The 21,201-nt window shown below is 47.0% G+C and overlaps 1 protein-coding gene across 2 annotated transcripts in view; it reads left to right on the forward strand.

The window, feature by feature from the left end:
• Positions 1 to 21,201, forward strand: part of LOC123747659 (BTB/POZ domain-containing protein 2-like) — a 209,098-nt gene that overhangs the window by 150,690 nt on the left and 37,207 nt on the right. The window lies entirely within an intron of this gene.

The following is a 21,201-nucleotide window of genomic DNA, read 5'->3' on the forward strand; positions in this document are numbered from 1 at the left end:
GTGTGTCTGTGTGTGTGTCTGTGTGTGTGTCTGTGTGTGTGTCTGTACTCACCTAATTGTACTCACCTAATTGTGCTTGCGGGGGTTGAGCTTTGGCTCTTTGGTCCCGCCTCTCAACTGTCAATCAACTGGTGTACAGATTCCTGAGCCTACTGGGCTCTATCATACCTACATTTGAAACTGTGCATGGAGTCAGCCTCCACCACATCACTTCCTAGTGCATTCCATTTATTAACTACTCTGACACTGAAAAAATTCTTTCTAACGTCTCTGTGGCTCATCTGGGTACTAAGTTTCCACCTGTGTCCCCTTGTTCGTGTCCCACCCGTGCTGAAGAGTTTGTCTTTGTCCACCCTGTCAATTCCCCTGAGAATTTTGTAGGTGGTTATCATGTCTCCCCTTACTCTTCTGTTTTCCAGGGATGTGAGGTTCAGCTCCTTTAGCCTTTCCTCGTAGCTCAATCCTCTCAGTTCCGGGACGAGCCTGGTGGCATACCGCTGAATCTTCTCTAACTTTGTCTTGTGTTTAACTAGGTATGGACTCCAGGCTGGAGCTGCATACTCCAGGATTGGTCTTACATAAGTGGTATACAGGGTTCTGAAAGATTCCTTACACAAGTTTCTGAAGGCAGTTCTTATGTTGGCCAGTCTAGCATATGCCGCTGATGATATTCTTTTGATGTGGGCCTCTGGGGACAGGTTCGGTGTGATATCAACCCCCAGATCATTCTCTCTATTTGATTCTTGCAGGATTTCCCCTCCCAGATGATACCTTGTGTTCAGCCTCCTGCTCCCTTCGCCTAATTTCATCACCTTACACTTTCCAGAGTTGAACTTCAGCAGCCATTTTCTAGACCATTCCTCCAGTTTATCCAGGTCATCCTGTAGTCTCTGTCTATCTTCATCCGTCTTGATTCTTCTCATAATTTTTGCATCATCAGCAAACATCGAGAGGAATGAGTCTATACCCTCTGGAAGATCGTTCACATATATTAGAAACAGGATGGGTCCAAGTACTGAGCCCTGTGGGACTCCGCTGGTGACATCTCGCCACTCTGATGTCTTCCCCCTCACCGTTACTCGCTGTTTCCTGTTGCTTAAGTACTCCCTTATCCACTGGAGCACCTTCCCTTTTACTCCTGCCTGTTGCTCCAACTTTTTTAACAGCCTTTTATGGGGTACTGTGTCGAAGGCTTTTTGGCAATCCAGGAAAATGCAGTCGGCCCACCCTTCTCTTTCCTGCCTAATTTTCGTTGCCTGGTCATAAAATTCTATTAACCCTGTGAGGCACGATTTACCATCTCTGAACCCATGTTGGTGGTGCGTTACAAAGTTATTTCCCTCCAGATGCTCTACGAGCCTTTTCCTCACGATCTTCTCCAGCACCTTGCATGGTATACAAGTTAAGGAAACTGGCCTGTAATTCAGTGCCTCTTGCCTGTCACCCTTTTTGTATATTGGGACCACGTTAGCTGTCTTCCAACTTTCTGGTAAGTCTCCTGTTTCCAGTGACCTGTTATACACCATAGAGAGTGGCACACTTAGTGCTTCTGCACCTTCCTTTAGTATCCATGGTGAGATTCTATCAGGCCCAACAGCCTTTGTCACATCTAGCTCCAGCAGACACCTTTTGACCTCATCACTGGTGAGGTCAAATTCCTCCAAGGTTTCCAAGGTTGCCGCCTCCTCATTTAGTGCAGGGGCTTCTCCTTGTTCTATTGTGAAGACCTCCTGGAATCTCTTGTTGAGTTCTTCACACACCTCCTTGTCATTCTCTGTGTATCTGTTCTCCCCTTTCCGCAGCTTCATCACTTGTTCCTTCACTGCTGTTTTCCTCCTGATATGGCTGTGGAGCAGCTTTGGTTGGGTCTTGGATTTACTCGCGATGTCATTTTCAAACTGTCTCTCTGCTTCCCTCCTCACTCTGATGTACTCATTTCTGGCCCTCTGGTACCTCTCCCTGCTCTCTGGTGTTCTGTTATTTCTGTAGTTTCTCCATGTTCTTTTACTCAGTTGTTTCGCTACCTTACATTCCTGGTTGAACCATGGGTTTTTCTGTTGTTTTTCGTTTTTCTCCTTTTGGACGGGGATAAACCTGTCTGCAGCTTCCTGGCACTTTTGGGTGACAATATCCATCATGACCTGCACATTCTTGTCTCTAAGTTCTGTTTCCCATGGTATTCCCATTAGGAAGTTCCTCATCTCGTCATATTTTCCTCTTCGGTAATTCAGTCTTTTCCCCTCCACTCCCATCCTTGGATAGGTTATCCCTACCTCCACCAAGTACTCAAAGGTCAGTACACTGTGGTCACTCATTCCTATGGGGGCTTCAACTTTGACTTCCCTTATTTCTGACTCATTTAGGGTGAATATTAAGTCGAGTCTAGCTGGTTCATCATTGCCTCTCATTCTTGTGGGTTCCTTGACATGCTGGCTCAGAAAATTCCTTGTTGCCACTTCCAAGAGTTTAGCTCGCCACGTATCTGCACCACCATGTGGGTCCCCATTCTCCCAGTCTATCTTTCCATGGTTGAAATCACCCATGATTAAGAGTCTTGAGCCATTCCTGCAGGCAACTGAAGCTGCTCTCTCTATTATATTAATAGTTGCCATGTTGTTCCTATCAAACTCCTGTCTAGGTCTTCTGTCATTTAGGGGAGGGTTGTAAATGACTGTCACTATTATCTTAGGTCCACCCATTGTTATAGTTCCTGTTATGTAATCTCTGAATCCGTCACAGCCCGGAATTTCCATCTCATCAAAACTCCAGTCCTTCCTTATCAGCAGGGCCACTCCTCCACCTCCTCTCCCTTCCCTCTCTTTCCTTACTATATAGTAGTCCTTTGGAAACACAGCATCTGTTATGACTCCTGACAATTTTGTTTCTGTTAGTCCTATTACATCAGGGTTTTCTTCTTGCACCCTTTCTGCCAGTTCACTTGCTTTATTGGTAATCCCATCAATGTTTGAGTACATTACCTTGAAGCTCACTTTCTTATATCCAATTTCACCCACACTCCCTACAAGTGTAGGAGGTTGTTCTATGGTCCTTGCTACTTGGGTAGGCTCCTCCTCCTGTGAGGTAGTTGCCAGGGGTTCAGGGGGAGGTGGGGTGGGGGTGGAGGGCTTAGGTCTTCCTCAGGCCTGCTTGGGTCAGGAAGAAGTCCTGGGGGTGAGGGAGCAGGGATTGCTTGGGGAGAGGGCACGCCCTCCTGCGGTGTAGTTGACAGGGGTTTGGAGGGAGGTGGAGTGGGGGATAGAGGGCTTTGGTCTTGCTCAGGCCTGCTTGGGGCAGGGAGAAGACCAGGGGTTGGGAAAGTGTGTGTCTGTGTGTGTGTCTGTCTGTGTGTGTCTGTCTGTGTGTGTCTGTCTGTGTGTGTGTCTGTCTGTGTGTGTGTCTGTCTGTGTGTGTGTCTGTGTGTGTGTGTGTCTGTGTGTCTGTGTGTGTGTGTGTCTGTGTGTGTGTGTGTGTGTCTGTGTGTGTGTGTGTCTGTGTGTGTGTGTGTCTGTGTGTGTGTGTGTCTGTGTGTGTGTGTGTCTGTGTGTGTGTGTGTCTGTGTGTGTGTGTGTCTGTGTGTGTGTGTGTCTGTGTGTGTGTGTGTCTGTGTGTGTGTGTGTCTGTGTGTGTGTGTGTGTGTACTCACCTAGTTGTACTCACCTAGTTGTGTTTGCGGGGGTTGAGCTCTGGCTCTTTGGTCCCGCCTCTCAACCGTCAATCAACAGGTGTACAGATTCCTGAGCCTATCGGGCTCTGTCATATCTACACTTGAAACTGTGTATGGAGTCAGCCTCCACCACATCACCCCCTAATGCATTCCATTTGTCAACCACTCTGACACTAAAAAAGTTCTTTCTAATATCTCTGTGGCTCATTTGGGCACTCAGTTTCCACCTGTGTCCCCTTGTGCGTGTTCCCCTTGTGTTAAATAGACTGTCTTTATCTACCCTATCAATCCCCTTCAGAATCTTGAATGTGGTGATCATGTCCCCCCTAACTCTTCTGTCTTCCAGCGAAGTGAGGTTTAATTCCCGTAGTCTCTCCTCGTAGCTCATACCTCTCAGCTCGGGTACTAGTCTGGTGGCAAACCTTTGAACCTTTTCCAGTTTAGTCTTATCCTTGACTAGATATGGACTCCATGCAGGGGCTGCATACTCCAAGATTGGCCTGACATATGTGGTATACAAAGTTCTGAATGATTCTTTACACAAGTTTCTGAATGCCGTTCGTATGTTGGCCAGCCTGGCATATGCCGCTGATGTTATCCGCTTGATATGTGCTGCAGGAGACAGGTCTGGCGTGATATCAACCCCCAAGTCTTTTTCCTTCTCTGACTCCTGAAGAATTTCCTCTCCCAGATGATACCTTGTATCTGGCCTCCTGCTCCCTACACCTATCTTCATTACATTACATTTGGTTGGGTTAAACTCTAACAACCATTTGTTCGACCATTCCTTCAGCTTGTCTAGGTCTTCTTGAAGCCTCAAACAGTCCTCTTCTGTTTTAATCCTTCTCATAATTTTAGCATCGTCCGCAAACATTGAGAGAAATGAATCGATACCCTCCGGGTGATCATTTACATATATCAGAAACAAGATAGGACCGAGTACAGAGCCCTGTGGGACTCCACTGGTGACTTCACGCCAATCGGAGGTCTCACCCCTCACCGTAACTCTCTGCTTCCTATTGCTTAGATACTCCCTTATCCACTGGAGCACCTTACCAGCTACACCTGCCTGTCTCTCCAGCTTATGTACCAGCCTCTTATGCGGTACTGTGTCAAAGGCTTTCCGACAATCCAAGAAAATGCAGTCCGCCCAGCCCTCTCTTTCTTGCTTAATCTGTGTCACCTGATCGTAGAATTCTATCAAGCCTGTAAGGCAAGATTTACCCTCCCTGAATCCATGTTGGCGATTTGTCACGAAGTCCCTTCTCTCCAGATGTGTTACCAGGTTTTTTCTCACGATCTTCTCCATCACCTTGCATGGTATACAAGTCAAGGACACTGGCCTGTAGTTCAGTGCCTCTTGTCTGTCGCCCTTTTTGTATATTGGGACCACATTCGCCGTCTTCCATATTTCTGGTAGGTCTCCCGTCTCTAGTGATTTACTATACACTATGGAGAGTGGCAAGCAAAGTGCCTCTGCACACTCTTTCAGTACCCATGGTGAGATCCCATCTGGACCAACCGCCTTTCTAACATCCAGATCCAGCAGGTGTCTCTTGACCTCCTCTCTCGTAATTTCGAACTCCTCCAAGGCCGCCTGGTTTACCTCCCTTTCTCCTAGCACAGTGACCTCACCCTGTTCTATTGTGAAGACCTCCTGGAACCTCTTGTTGAGTTCCTCACACACCTCTGTCATTCTCTGTATACCTGTCCTCGCCTGTTCTAAGTTTCAATACCTGTTCTTTCACTGTTGTTTTCCTTCTGATGTGACTGTGGAGTAGCTTTGGTTCGGTCTTGGCTTTGTTTGCTATATCATTTTCAAAAATTTTCTCTGCTTCTCTTCTCACCCTGACGTACTCATTCCTGGTTCTCTGGTATCTCTCCCTGCTTTCTGGTGTTCTGTTATTCCGGAAGTTCCTCCACGCCTTCTTGTTCAGTTTCTTCGCTTCCATACATGCCCTATTATACCATGGATTCTTTTGTTGCTTCTCGGATTTTTCCCTTTGGGCCGGGATGAACCTGTTTACTGCCTCCTGACACTTTTGGGTAACATAGTCCATCATACCCTGTACAGACTTGTCTCTGAGGTCTGTGTCCCAAGGTAATTCACTTAGGAAACTTCTCATCTGATCATAATTCCCCTTTCGGTATGCCAGCCTTTTGATTCCTAGTTCTTTTTGGGGGAAGATAAGTCCTAGCTCTACCAGGTACTCAAAGTTCAATACACTGTGGTCACTCATTCCCAAGGGCGCTTCCATCTTAACTTCCCTTATATCCCATTCATTTAGGGTAAATATCAAATCAAGCGTGTGTCTGTGTGTGTGTCTGTGTGTGTGTCTGTGTGTGTGTGTGTGTGTGTCTGTGTGTGTGTGTCTGTGTGTGTGTGTCTGTGTGTGTTTACTAGTTGTGTTTTTGCGGGGGTTGAGCTTTGCTCTTTCGGCCCGCCTCTCAACTGTCAATCAACTGTTTACTAACTTACTAACTACTTTTTTTTTTTTTTTTTTCTTTTTTTTTTTTTCCCACACCACACACACACACACACACCCCAGGAAGCAGCCCGTGACAACTGACTAACTCCCAGGTACCTATTTACTGTTAGGTAACAGGGGCACTTAGGGTGAAAGAAACTTTGCCCATTTGTTTCTGCCTCGTGCGGGAATCGAACCCGCGCCACAGAATTACGAGTCCTGCGCGCTATCCACCAGGCTACGAGGCCCCCTGTGTGTGTGTGTGTGTGTGTGTGTCTGTGTGTGTCTGTGTGTGTCTGTCTGTGTGTGTCTGTGTGTGTCTGTGTGTGTGTGTACTCACCTAATTGTACTCGCCTAATTGTGCTTGCGGGGGTTGAGCTCTGGCTCTTTGGTCCCGCCTCTCAACCGTCAATCAACTGGTGTACAGATTCCTGAGCCTATTGGGCTCTATCATATCTACATTTGAAACTGTGTATGGAGTCAGCCTCCACCACATCACTTCCTAATGCATTCCATTTACTAACTACTCTGACACTGAAAAAGTTCTTTCTAACGTCTCTGTGGCTCATTTGGGTACTCAGCTTCCACCTGTGTCCCCTTGTTCGCGTCCCACCAGTGTTGAATAGTTCATCCTTGTTTACCCGGTCGATTCCCCTGAGGATTTTGTAGGTTGTGATCATGTCCCCCCTTACTCTTCTGTCTTCCAGTGTCGTGAGGTGCATTTCCCGCAGCCTTTCCTCATAACTCATGCCTCTTAGTTCTGGGACTAGTCTAGTAGCATACCTTTGGACTTTTTCCAGCTTCGTCTTATGCTTGACAAGGTACGGGCTCCATGCTGGGGCCGCATACTCCAGGATTGGTCTTACATATGTGGTGTACAAGATTCTGAATGATTCCTTACACAGGTTCCTGAACGCCGTTCTGATGTTAGCCAGCCTCGCATATGCCGCAGACGTTATTCTCTTTATGTGGGCTTCAGGAGACAGGTTTGGTGTGATATCAACTCCTAGATCTTTCTCTCTGTCTTTCATTAAGTACTTCATCTCCTATTCTGTATCCTGTGCCTGGCCCCCTGTTTCCACTGCCTAGTTTCATTACTTTGCATTTACTCGGGTTGAACTTCAACAGCCATTTGTTGGACCATTCACTCAGTCTATCCAGGTCATCTTGTAGCCTCCTATTATCATCCTCTGTTTCAATCCTCCTCATAATTTTGGCATCGTCGGCAAACATTGAGAGGAACGAATCTATACCCTCTGGGAGATCATTTACATATACCAGAAACAGTATAGGTCCAAGGACTGACCCCTGCGGGACTCCACTTGTGACGTCTCGCCAATCTGAGGCCTCACCCCTCACACAGACTCGTCGTCTCCTGTTGCTTAGGTATTCCTCTATCCACCGGAGTACCTTCCCTCTCACCCCGGCCTGCATCTCCAACTTTCGCACTAGCCTCTTGTGTGGTACTGTATCAAAGGCTTTCTGACAATCCAAAAATATGCAGTCTGCCCACCCTTTTCTTTCTTGCCTTTTTTTTGTTGCCTGGTCGTAGAATTCAAGTAACACTGTGAGGCAGGACCTGCCATCCCTGAACCCATGTTGATGCTGTGTTACAAAGTTCCTTCGCTCCAGATGCTCCACTAGTTTTTTTCGCACAATCTTCTCCATCAGCTTGCATGGTATGCAGGTTAGGGACACTGGCCTGTAGTTTAGTGCCTCCTGTCTATCCCCTTTCTTGTATATCGGGACTACGTTAGCTGCTTTCCAAATATCTGGCAGTTCCCCTGTTGCGAGTGATTTGTTATACACTATGGAGAGTGGTAGGCTCAGTTCTCTTGCTCCTTCCGTTAGAACCCAAGGGGAGATTCCATCTGGGCCTATAGCCTTCGTCACGTCCAACTCTAGTAAACACTTCCTTACTTCCCCACTGGTAATCTCAAACTCTTCCAGTGGTTCCTGGTTAGCTATTCCCTCACTTACCTCTGGAATTTCTCCTTGTTCTAAGGTGAAGACCTCCTGGAATTTCTTATTCAATTCCTCACACACTTCCTTGTCATTTGTAGTGAATCCTTCCGCCCCTATCCTTAATCTCATAACCTGTTCCTTTACTGTTGTTTTTCTCCTAATGTGGCTATGCAACAATTTAGGCTGAGTCTTTGCCTTGCTTGCGATGTCATTTTCGTATTGTCTTTCTGCCTCTCTTCTCATCCTGACATATTCATTCCTGGCATTCTGGTATCTTTCTCTGCTCTCCAGTGTCCTGTTATTCCTATAGTTTCTCCATGCCCTTTTACTTTGCTGCTTAGCTAGTGTGTGTGTGTCTGTGTGTGTGTGTCTGTGTGTGTTTGTCTGTGTGTGTGTGTCTGTGTGTGTGTGTCTGTGTGTGTGTGTCTGTGTGTGTGTGTCTGTGTGTGTGTGTCTGTGTGTGTGTGTGTGTCTGTGTGTGTGTGTGTCTGTGTGTGTGTGTGTCTGTGTGTGTGTGTGTCTGTGTGTGTGTGTGTCTGTGTGTGTGTGTGTCTGTGTGTGTGTGTGTCTGTGTGTGTGTGTGTCTGTGTGTGTGTGTGTCTGTGTGTGTGTGTGTCTGTGTGTGTGTGTCTGTGTGTGTGTGTCTGTGTGTGTGTGTCTGTGTGTGTGTGTCTGTGTGTGTGTGTGTCTGTGTGTGTGTGTGTCTGTGTGTGTGTGTGTCTGTGTGTGTGTGTGTCTGTGTGTGTGTGTGTCTGTGTGTGTGTGTGTCTGTGTGTGTGTGTGTCTGTGTGTGTGTGTGTCTGTGTGTGTGTGTGTCTGTGTGTGTGTGTGTCTGTGTGTGTGTGTGTCTGTGTGTGTGTGTGTCTGTGTGTGTGTGTGTCTGTGTGTGTGTGTGTCTGTGTGTGTGTGTGTCTGTGTGTGTGTGTGTCTGTGTGTGTGTGTGTCTGTGTGTGTGTGTGTCTGTGTGTGTGTGTGTCTGTGTGTCTGTGTGTGTGTGTCTGTGTGTGTGTGTGTGTGTCTGTGTGTGTGTGTGTGTGTCTGTGTGTGTGTGTGTGTGTGTGTGTCTGTGTGTGTGTGTGTGTGTGTGTGTGTGTCTGTGTGTGTGTGTGTGTGTCTGTGTGTGTGTGTGTGTGTCTGTGTGTGTGTGTGTGTGTGTGTGTCTGTGTGTTTACTAGTTGTGTTGTGTTTTTGCGGGGGTTGAGCTTTGCTCTTTCGGCCCGCCTCTCAACTGTCAATCAACTGTTTACTAACTACTTTTTTTTTTTATTTTTTTTTTCCACACCACACACACACACACACACACACACACACACACACCCACCCCAGGAAGCAGCCCGTGACAGCTGACTAACTCCCAGGTACCTATTTACTGCTAGGTAACAGGGGCACTTAGGGTGAAAGAAACTTTGCCCATTTGTTTCTGCCTCGTGCGGGAATCGAACCCGCTCCACAGAATTACGAGTCCTGCGCGCTATCCACCAGGCTACGAGGCCCCTGTGTGTGTGTGTGTGTGTGTGTGTCTGTGTGTGTGTGTGTGTGTGTCTGTGTGTGTGTGTGTGTGTGTGTCTGTCTGTGTGTGTGTCTGTCTGTGTGTGTGTCTGTCTGTGTGTGTGTCTGTCTGTGTGTGTGTCTGTCTGTGTGTGTGTCTGTCTGTGTGTGTGTCTGTCTGTGTGTGTGTCTGTCTGTGTGTGTGTCTGTCTGTGTGTGTGTCTGTCTGTGTGTGTGTCTGTCTGTGTGTGTGTCTGTCTGTGTGTGTGTCTGTCTGTGTGTGTGTCTGTCTGTGTGTGTGTCTGTCTGTGTGTGTGTCTGTCTGTGTGTGTGTCTGTCTGTGTGTGTGTCTGTCTGTGTGTGTGTCTGTCTGTGTGTGTGTGTCTGTGTGTGTGTGTCTGTGTGTGTGTGTGTGTCTGTGTGTGTGTGTGTGTGTCTGTGTGTGTGTGTGTGTGTCTGTGTGTGTGTGTGTGTGTCTGTGTGTGTGTGTGTCTGTGTGTGTGTGTGTGTCTGTGTGTGTGTGTGTGTCTGTGTGTGTGTGTGTGTCTGTGTGTGTGTGTGTGTCTGTGTGTGTGTGCGTGTGTGTGTGCGTGTCTGTGTGCGTGTCTGTCTGTGTGCGTGTCTGTCTGTGTGCGTGTCTGTCTGTGTGCGTGTCTGTCTGTGTGCGTGTCTGTACTCGCCTAGTTGTGTTTGCGGGGGTTGAGCTCTGGCTCTTTGGTCCCGCCTCTCAACCGTCAATCAACAGGTGTTCAGATTCCTGAGCCTATCGGGCTCTGTCATATCTACATTTGAAACTGTGTATGGAGTCAGCCTCCTCCACATCACCCCCTAATGCATTCCATTTGTCAACCACTCTGACACTTAAAAAGTTCTTTCTAATATCTCTGTGGCTCATTTGGGCACTCAGTTTCCACCTGTGTCCCCTTGTGCGTGTTCCCCTTGTGTTAAATAGACTGTCTTTATCTACCCTATCAATTCCCTTCAGAATCTTGTATGTGGTGATCATGTCCCCCCCTAACTCTTGTGTCTTCCAGCGAAGTGAGGTTTAATTCCCGTAGTCTCTCCTCGTAGCTCATACCTCTCGGCTCGGGTACTAGTCTGGTGGCAAACCTTTGAACCTTTTCCAGTTTAGTCTTATCCTTGACTAGATATGGACTCCATGCTGGGGCTGCATACTCCAGGATTGGCCTGACATATGTGGTATACAAAGTTCTGAATGATTCTTTACACAAGTTTCTGAATGCCGTTCGTATGCTGGCCAGCCTGGCATATGCCGCCGCTGTTATCCGCTTGATATGTGCTGCAGGAGACAGGTCTGGCGTGATATCAACCCCCACGTCTTTTTCATTCTCTCACTCCTGAAGAATTTCCTCTCCCAGATGATACCTTGTATCTGGCCTCCTGCTCCCTACACCTATCTTCATTACATTACATTTGGTTGGGTTAAACTCTAACAACCATTTGTTCGACCATTCCTTCAGCTTGTCTAGGTCTTCTTGAAGCCTCAAACAGTCCTCTTCTGTTTTAATCCTTCTCATAATTTTAGCATCGTCCGCAAACATTGAGAGAAATGAATCGATACCCTCCGGGAGATCATTTACATATATCAGAAACAAGATAGGACCGAGTACAGAGCCCTGTGGGATTCCACTGGTGACTTCACGCCAATCGGAGGTCTCACCCCTCACTGTAACTCTCTGCTTCCTATTGCTTAGATACTCCCTTATCCACTGGAGCACCTTACCAGCTACACCTGCCTGTCTCTCCAGCTTATGTACCAGCCTCTTATGCGGTACTGTGTCAAAGGCTTTCCGACAATCCAAGAAAATGCAGTCCGCCCAGCCCTCTTTCTTGCTTAATCTGTGTCACCTGATCGTAGAATTCTATCAAGCCTGTAAGGCAAGATTTACCCTCCCTGAACCCATGTTGGCGATTTGTCACGAAGTCCCTTCTCTCCAGATGTGTTACCAGGTTTTTTCTCACGATCTTCTCCATCACCTTGCATGGTATACAAGTCAAGGACACTGGACTGTAGTTCAGTGCCTCTTGTTTGTCGCCCTTTTTGTATATTGGGACCACATTTGCCGTCTTCCATATTTCTGGTAGGTCTCCCGTCTCTAGTGACTTACTATACACTATGGAGAGTGGCAAGCAAAGTGCCTCTGCACACTCTTTCAGTACCCATGGTGAGATCCCATCTGGACCAACAGCCTTTCTAACATCCAGATCCAGCAGGTGTCTCTTGACCTCCTCTCTCGTAATTTCGAACTCCTCCAAGGCCGCCTGGTTTACCTCCTTCTCCTAGCACAGTGACCTCACCCTGTTCTATTGTGAAGACCTCCTGGAACCTCTTGTTGAGTTCCTCACACACCTCTGTCATTCTCTGTATACCTGTCCTCGCCTGTTCGAAGTTTCAATACCTGTTCTTTCACTGTTTTCCTTCTGATGTGACTGTGGAGTAGCTTTGGTTCGGTCTTGGCTTTGTTTGCTATATCATTTTCAAAAATTTTCTCTGCTTCTCTTCTCACCCTGACGTACTCATTACTGGTTCTCTGGTATCTCTCTCTGCTTTCTGGTGTTCTGTTATTCCGGAAGTTCCTCCACGCCTTTTTGTTCAGTTTCTTCGCTTCCATACATGCCCTATTATACCATGGATTCTTCTGTTGCTTCTCGGATTTTTCCCTTTGGGCCGGGATGAACCTGTTTACTGCCTCCTGACACTTTTGGGTAACATAATCCATCATACCCTGTACAGACTTGAATCTGAGGTCTGTGTCCCAAGGCATTTCACTTAGGAAACTTCTCATCTGTTCATAATTCCCCTTTCGGTATGCCAGCCTTTTGATTCCTAGTTCTTTTTGGGGGGAGACAAGTCCTAGCTCTACCAGGTACTCAAAGTTCAATACACTATGGTCACTCATTCCCAAGGGCGCTTCCATCTTAACTTGAATTATATCCCATTCATTTAAGGTAAATATCAAATCAAGCATTGCTGGTTCATCTTCTCCTCTCATTTTTATTGGTTCTTTGGTGTGCTGGCTTAGAAAGTTTCTTGTTGCCACGTCCAGCAGCTTAGCTCTCCATGTTTCTGGTCCTCAATGCGGGTCTCTGTTCTTCCAATCTATCTTCCCATGGTTGAAGTCTCCCATAATTAGTAGTCCAGATCCATTCCTGCTAGCAACAGAAGCTGCTCTTTCTATTATGTTAATGGTGGCCATGTTTCTATCATATTCCTGTCTAGGTCTTCTGTCATTTGGTGGTGGATTATATATGACTACGACTATAATTTTTTTCCCTCCATTTGTTACAGTACCTGCTATGTAGTCGCTGAAACCTTCACAGCCCTGAATAACCATCTCCTCAAAATCCCGGCCTTTTCTTACCAGCAGAGCTACACCACCCCCACCTCTTCCTTCCCTCTCTTTCCTCATAACATAATAGTCCTGTGGGAACACTGCATTTGTTATCGTTTTCGTGATCTTTGTTTCTGTAAGGGCTATTATGTCTGGGTTTTCCTCTAGTACCAGTTCTCCAAGCTCATTTGCTTTATTTGTAATTCCAATTTGTAATTATGTCAGTGTCTGTGTGTGTGTCTGTGTGTGTGTCTGTGTGTGTGTCTGTGTGTGTGTCTGTGTGTGTGTCTGTGTGTGTGTCTGTGTGTGTGTCTGTGTGTGTGTCTGTGTGTGTGTCTGTGTGTGTGTCTGTGTGTGTGTCTGTGTGTGTGTCTGTGTGTGTGTCTGTGTGTGTGTCTGTGTGTGTGTCTGTGTGTCTGTGTGTGTGTGTGTCTGTGTGTGTGTGTGTCTGTGTGTGTGTGTGTCTGTGTGTGTGTGTGTCTGTGTGTGTGTGTGTCTGTGTGTGTGTGTGTCTGTGTGTGTGCGTGTCTGTGTGTGTGTGCGTGTCTGTGTGTGTGTGCGTGTCTGTGTGTGTGTGCGTGTCTGTGTGTGTGTGCGTGTCTGTGTCTGTGTGCGTGTCTGTGTGCGTGTCTGTGTGCGTGTCTGTGTGCGTGTCTGTGTGCGTGTCTGTGTGCGTGTCTGTGTGCGTGTCTGTGTGCGTGTCTGTGTGCGTGTCTGTGTCTGTGTGCGTGTCTGTGTCTGTGTGCGTGTCTGTGTCTGTGTGCGTGTCTGTGTCTGTGTGCGTGTCTGTGTCTGTGTGCGTGTCTGTGTGCGTGTCTGTGTCTGTGTGCGTGTCTGTGTCTGTGTGCGTGTCTGTGTCTGTGTGCGTGTCTGTGTCTGTGTGCGTGTCTGTGTGTGTACTCACCTAGTTGTGTCTGCAGGATTGAGCATTGACTCTTGGATCCCTCCTTTCGAGCATCGGTTGTTTACAGCAATGACTCCTGTTCCATTTCCCTATCATACCTGGTTTTAAAATTATGAATAGTATTTGCTTCCACAACCTGTTCCTGAAGTGCATTCCATTTTCCCACTACTCTCACGCTAAAAGAAAACTTCCTAACATCTCTGTGACTCATCTGAGTTTCAAGCTTCCATCCATGTCCCCACGTTCTGTTACTATTCCGTGTGAACATTTCGTCTATGTCCACTCTGTCAATCCCTGAGTATCTTATACGTTCCTATCATGTCCCCCCTCTCCCTTCTTCTTTCTAGTGTCGTAAGGCACAGTTCCCTCAGGCGCTCCTCATACCCCATCCCTCGTAGCTCTGGGACGAGTCTCGTTGCAAACCTCTAAACCTTTTCCAGTTTCATTATATGCTTCTTCAGATGGGGAGTCCATGATGAGGCGGCATACTCTAAGACTGGCCTTACGTAGGCAGTGTAAAGCGCCCTAAATGCCTCCTTACTTAGGTTTCTGAATGATGTTCTAACTTTTGCCAGTGTAGTGTGTGTGTGTGTGTGTGTGTGTGTGTGTGTGTGTGTGTGTGTGTGTGTGTGTGTGTGTGTAGTAGAGTGTGTCTGTGTGTGTCTGTGTGTGTCTGTGTGTGTCTGTGTGTGTCTGTGTCTGTGTGTGTGTGTGTGTAGTAGAGTGAGTGGAGTGTGTCGAGTGTGTGTGTGTGTGTGTGTGTGTGTGTGTGTGTGTGTCTGTGTGTCTGTGTGTCTGTGTGTCTGTGTGTGTGTGTCTGTACTCGCCTAATTGTACTCACCTAATTGTGCTTGCGGGGGTTGAGCTCTGGCTCTTTGGTCCCGCCTCTCAACCGTCAATCAACTGGTGTACAGATTCCTGAGCCTATTGGGCTCTATCATATCTACATTTGAAACTGTGTATGGAGTCAGCCTCCACCACATCACTTCCTAATGCATTCCATTTACTAACTACTCTGACACTGAAAAAGTTCTTTCTAACGTCTCTGTGGCTCATTTGGGTACTCAGCTTCCACCTGTGTCCCCTTGTTCGCGTCCCACCAGTGTTGAATAGTTCATCCTTGTTTACCCGGTCGATTCCCCTGAGGATATTGTAGGTTGTGATCATGTCCCCCCTTACTCTTCTGTCTTCCAGTGTCGTAAGGTGCATTTCCCGCAGCCTTTCCTCATAACTCATGCCTCTTAGTTCTGGGACTAGTCTAGTAGCATACCTTTGGACTTTTTCCAGCTTCGTCTTGTGCTTGACAAGGTACGGGCTCCATGCTGAGGCCGCATACTCCAGGATTGGTCTTACATATGTGGTGTACAAGATTCTGAATGATTCCTTACACAGGTTCCTGAACGCCGTTCTGATGTTAGCCAGCCTCGCATATGCCGCAGACGTTATTCTCTTTATGTGGGCTGCAGGAGACAGGTCTGGCGTGATATCAACCCCCACGTCTTTTTCATTCTCTCACTCCTGAAGAATTTCCTCTCCCAGATGATACCTTGTATCTGGCCTCCTGCTCCCTACACCTATCTTCATTACATTACATTTGGTTGGGTTAAACTCTAACAACCATTTGTTCGACCATTCCTTCAGCTTGTCTAGGTCTTCTTGAAGCCTCAAACAGTCCTCTTCTGTTTTAATCCTTCTCATAATTTTAGCATCGTCCGCAAACATTGAGAGAAATGAATCGATACCCTCCGGGAGATCATTTACATATATCAGAAACAAGATAGGACCGAGTACAGAGCCCTGTGGGATTCCACTGGTGACTTCACGCCAATCGGAGGTCTCACCCCTCACTGTAACTCTCTGCTTCCTATTGCTTAGATACTCCCTTATCCACTGGAGCACCTTACCAGCTACACCTGCCTGTCTCTCCAGCTTATGTACCAGCCTCTTATGCGGTACTGTGTCAAAGGCTTTCCGACAATCCAAGAAAATGCAGTCCGCCCAGCCCTCTTTCTTGCTTAATCTGTGTCACCTGATCGTAGAATTCTATCAAGCCTGTAAGGCAAGATTTACCCTCCCTGAACCCATGTTGGCGATTTGTCACGAAGTCCCTTCTCTCCAGATGTGTTACCAGGTTTTTTCTCACGATCTTCTCCATCACCTTGCATGGTATACAAGTCAAGGACACTGGACTGTAGTTCAGTGCCTCTTGTTTGTCGCCCTTTTTGTATATTGGGACCACATTTGCCGTCTTCCATATTTCTGGTAGGTCTCCCGTCTCTAGTGACTTACTATACACTATGGAGAGTGGCAAGCAAAGTGCCTCTGCACACTCTTTCAGTACCCATGGTGAGATCCCATCTGGACCAACAGCCTTTCTAACATCCAGATCCAGCAGGTGTCTCTTGACCTCCTCTCTCGTAATTTCGAACTCCTCCAAGGCCGCCTGGTTTACCTCCTTCTCCTAGCACAGTGACCTCACCCTGTTCTATTGTGAAGACCTCCTGGAACCTCTTGTTGAGTTCCTCACACACCTCTGTCATTCTCTGTATACCTGTCCTCGCCTGTTCGAAGTTTCAATACCTGTTCTTTCACTGTTTTCCTTCTGATGTGACTGTGGAGTAGCTTTGGTTCGGTCTTGGCTTTGTTTGCTATATCATTTTCAAAAATTTTCTCTGCTTCTCTTCTCACCCTGACGTACTCATTACTGGTTCTCTGGTATCTCTCTCTGCTTTCTGGTGTTCTGTTATTCCGGAAGTTCCTCCACGCCTTTTTGTTCAGTTTCTTCGCTTCCATACATGCCCTATTATACCATGGATTCTTCTGTTGCTTCTCGGATTTTTCCCTTTGGGCCGGGATGAACCTGTTTACTGCCTCCTGACACTTTTGGGTAACATAATCCATCATACCCTGTACAGACTTGAATCTGAGGTCTGTGTCCCAAGGCATTTCACTTAGGAAACTTCTCATCTGTTCATAATTCCCCTTTCGGTATGCCAGCCTTTTGATTCCTAGTTCTTTTTGGGGGGAGACAAGTCCTAGCTCTACCAGGTACTCAAAGTTCAATACACTATGGTCACTCATTCCCAAGGGCGCTTCCATCTTAACTTGAATTATATCCCATTCATTTAAGGTAAATATCAAATCAAGCATTGCTGGTTCATCTTCTCCTCTCATTTTTATTGGTTCTTTGGTGTGCTGGCTTAGAAAGTTTCTTGTTGCCACGTCCAGCAGCTTAGCTCTCCATGTTTCTGGTCCTCAATGCGGGTCTCTGTTCTTCCAATCTATCTTCCCATGGTTGAAGTCTCCCATAATTAGTAGTCCAGATCCATTCCTGCTAGCAACAGAAGCTGCTCTTTCTATTATGTTAATGGTGGCCATGTTTCTATCATATTCCTGTCTAGGTCTTCTGTCATTTGGTGGTGGATTATATATGACTACGACTATAATTTTTTTCCCTCCATTTGTTACAGTACCTGCTATGTAGTCGCTGAAACCTTCACAGCCCTGAATAACCATCTCCTCAAAATCCCGGCCTTTTCTTACCAGCAGAGCTACACCACCCCCACCTCTTCCTTCCCTCTCTTTCCTCATAACATAATAGTCCTGTGGGAACACTGCATTTGTTATCGTTTTCGTGATCTTTGTTTCTGTAAGGGCTATTATGTCTGGGTTTTCCTCTAGTACCAGTTCTCCAAGCTCATTTGCTTTATTTGTAATTCCAATTTGTAATTATGTCAGTGTCTGTGTGTGTGTCTGTGTGTGTGTCTGTGTGTGTGTCTGTGTGTGTGTCTGTGTGTGTGTCTGTGTGTGTGTCTGTGTGTGTGTCTGTGTGTGTGTCTGTGTGTGTGTCTGTGTGTGTGTCTGTGTGTGTGTCTGTGTGTGTGTCTGTGTGTGTGTCTGTGTGTGTGTCTGTGTGTGTGTCTGTGTGTCTGTGTGTGTGTGTGTCTGTGTGTGTGTGTGTCTGTGTGTGTGTGTGTCTGTGTGTGTGTGTGTCTGTGTGTGTGTGTGTCTGTGTGTGTGTGTGTCTGTGTGTGTGCGTGTCTGTGTGTGTGTGCGTGTCTGTGTGTGTGTGCGTGTCTGTGTGTGTGTGCGTGTCTGTGTGTGTGTGCGTGTCTGTGTCTGTGTGCGTGTCTGTGTCTGTGTGCGTGTCTGTGTGCGTGTCTGTGTGCGTGTCTGTGTGCGTGTCTGTGTGCGTGTCTGTGTGCGTGTCTGTGTGCGTGTCTGTGTGCGTGTCTGTGTGCGTGTCTGTGTCTGTGTGCGTGTCTGTGTCTGTGTGCGTGTCTGTGTCTGTGTGCGTGTCTGTGTCTGTGTGCGTGTCTGTGTCTGTGTGCGTGTCTGTGTGCGTGTCTGTGTCTGTGTGCGTGTCTGTGTCTGTGTGCGTGTCTGTGTCTGTGTGCGTGTCTGTGTCTGTGTGCGTGTCTGTGTGTGTACTCACCTAGTTGTGTCTGCAGGATTGAGCATTGACTCTTGGATCCCTCCTTTCGAGCATCGGTTGTTTACAGCAATGACTCCTGTTCCATTTCCCTATCATACCTGGTTTTAAAATTATGAATAGTATTTGCTTCCACAACCTGTTCCTGAAGTGCATTCCATTTTCCCACTACTCTCACGCTAAAAGAAAACTTCCTAACATCTCTGTGACTCATCTGAGTTTCAAGCTTCCATCCATGTCCCCACGTTCTGTTACTATTCCGTGTGAACATTTCGTCTATGTCCACTCTGTCAATCCCTGAGTATCTTATACGTTCCTATCATGTCCCCCCTCTCCCTTCTTCTTTCTAGTGTCGTAAGGCACAGTTCCCTCAGGCGCTCCTCATACCCCATCCCTCGTAGCTCTGGGACGAGTCTCGTTGCAAACCTCTAAACCTTTTCCAGTTTCATTATATGCTTCTTCAGATGGGGAGTCCATGATGAGGCGGCATACTCTAAGACTGGCCTTACGTAGGCAGTGTAAAGCGCCCTAAATGCCTCCTTACTTAGGTTTCTGAATGATGTTCTAACTTTTGCCAGTGTAGTGTGTGTGTGTGTGTGTGTGTGTGTGTGTGTGTGTGTGTGTGTGTGTGTGTGTGTGTGTGTGTAGTAGAGTGTGTCTGTGTGTGTCTGTGTGTGTCTGTGTGTGTCTGTGTGTGTCTGTGTGTGTCTGTGTCTGTGTGTGTGTGTGTGTAGTAGAGTGAGTGGAGTGTGTCGAGTGTGTGTGTGTGTGTGTGTGTGTGTGTGTGTGTGTGTCTGTGTGTCTGTGTGTCTGTGTGTCTGTGTGTGTGTGTCTGTACTCGCCTAATTGTACTCACCTAATTGTGCTTGCGGGGGTTGAGCTCTGGCTCTTTGGTCCCGCCTCTCAACCGTCAATCAACTGGTGTACAGATTCCTGAGCCTATTGGGCTCTATCATATCTACATTTGAAACTGTGTATGGAGTCAGCCTCCACCACATCACTTCCTAATGCATTCCATTTACTAACTACTCTGACACTGAAAAAGTTCTTTCTAACGTCTCTGTGGCTCATTTGGGTACTCAGCTTCCACCTGTGTCCCCTTGTTCGCGTCCCACCAGTGTTGAATAGTTCATCCTTGTTTACCCGGTCGATTCCCCTGAGGATATTGTAGGTTGTGATCATGTCCCCCCTTACTCTTCTGTCTTCCAGTGTCGTAAGGTGCATTTCCCGCAGCCTTTCCTCATAACTCATGCCTCTTAGTTCTGGGACTAGTCTAGTAGCATACCTTTGGACTTTTTCCAGCTTCGTCTTGTGCTTGACAAGGTACGGGCTCCATGCTGAGGCCGCATACTCCAGGATTGGTCTTACATATGTGGTGTACAAGATTCTGAATGATTCCTTACACAGGTTCCTGAACGCCGTTCTGATGTTAGCCAGCCTCGCATATGCCGCAGACGTTATTCTCTTTATGTGGGCTTCAGGAGACAGGTTTGGTGTGATATCAACTCCTAGATCTTTCTCTGTCTGTTTCATTAAGTACTTCATCTCCTATTCTGTATCCTGTGCCTGGCCTCCTGTTTCCACTGCCTAGTTTCATTACTTTGCATTTACTCGGGTTGAACTTCAACAGCCATTTGTTGGACCATTCACTCAGTCTATCCAGGTCATCTTGTAGCCTCCTACTATCATCCTCTGTTTCAATCCTCCTCATAATTTTTGCATCGTCGGCAAACATTGAGAGGAACGAATCTATACCCTCTGGGAGATCATTTACATATACCAGAAACAGTATAGGTCCAAGGACTGACCCCTGCGGGACTCCACTTGTGACGTCTCGCCAATCTGAGACCTCACCCCTCACACAGACTCGTTGTCTCCTGTTGCTTAGGTACTCCTCTATCCACCGGAGTACCTTCCCTCTCACTCCAGCCTGCATCTCCAACTTTCGCACTAGCCTCTTGTGTGGCACTGTATCAAAGGCTTTCTGACAATCCAAAAATATGCAGTCTGCCCACCCTTCTCTTTCTTGCCTTATTTTTGTTGCCTGGTCGTAGAATTCAAGTAACCCTGTGAGGCAGGACCTGCCATCCCTGAACCCATGTTCATGCTGTGTTACAAAGTTCCTTCGCTCCAGAAGCTCCACTAGTTTTTTTCGCACAATCTTCTCCATCAGCTTGCATGGTATGCAGGTTAGGGACACTGGCCTGTAGTTCAGTGCCTCCTGTCTATCCCCTTTCTTGTATATCGGGACTACGTTAGCTGCTTTCCAAATATCTGGCAGTTCCCCTGTTGCCAGTGATTTGTTATACACTATGGAGAGTGGTAGGCTCAGTTCTCTTGCTCCTTCCTTTAGAACCCAAGGGGAGATTCCATCTGGGCCTATAGCCTTCGTCACGTCCAACTCTAGTAAACACTTCCTTACTTCCCCACTGGTAATCTCAAACTCTTCCAGTGGTTCCTGGTTAGCTATTCCCTCACTTACCTCTGGAATTTCTCCTTGCTCTAAGGTGAAGACCTCCTGGAATTTCTTATTCAATTCCTCACACACTCCCTTGTTATTTGTAGTGAATCCTTCCGCCCCTATCCTTAATCTCATAACCTGTTCCTTTACTGTTGTTTTTCTCCTAATGTGGCTATGCAACAATTTAGGCTGAGTCTTTGCCTTGCTTGCGATGTCATTTTCGTATTGTCTTTCTGCCTCTCTTCTCATCCTGACATATTCATTCCTGGCATTCTGGTATCTTTCTCTGCTCTCCAGTGTCCTGTTATTCCTATAGTTTCTCCATGCCCTTTTACTTTGCTGCTTAGCTAGCCTACATCTTTGATTAAACCATGGGTTTCTCATCTTCATTTCTGTTTTCCTTTTGGACTGGGACAAACTTGTTTGCTGCGTCCTTGCACTTCTGCGTGATGTAATCCATCATATC

This window comes from Procambarus clarkii, chromosome 30 (assembly GCF_040958095.1).
Source record: "Procambarus clarkii isolate CNS0578487 chromosome 30, FALCON_Pclarkii_2.0, whole genome shotgun sequence".
NCBI classification, from domain to species: domain Eukaryota; kingdom Metazoa; phylum Arthropoda; class Malacostraca; order Decapoda; family Cambaridae; genus Procambarus; species Procambarus clarkii.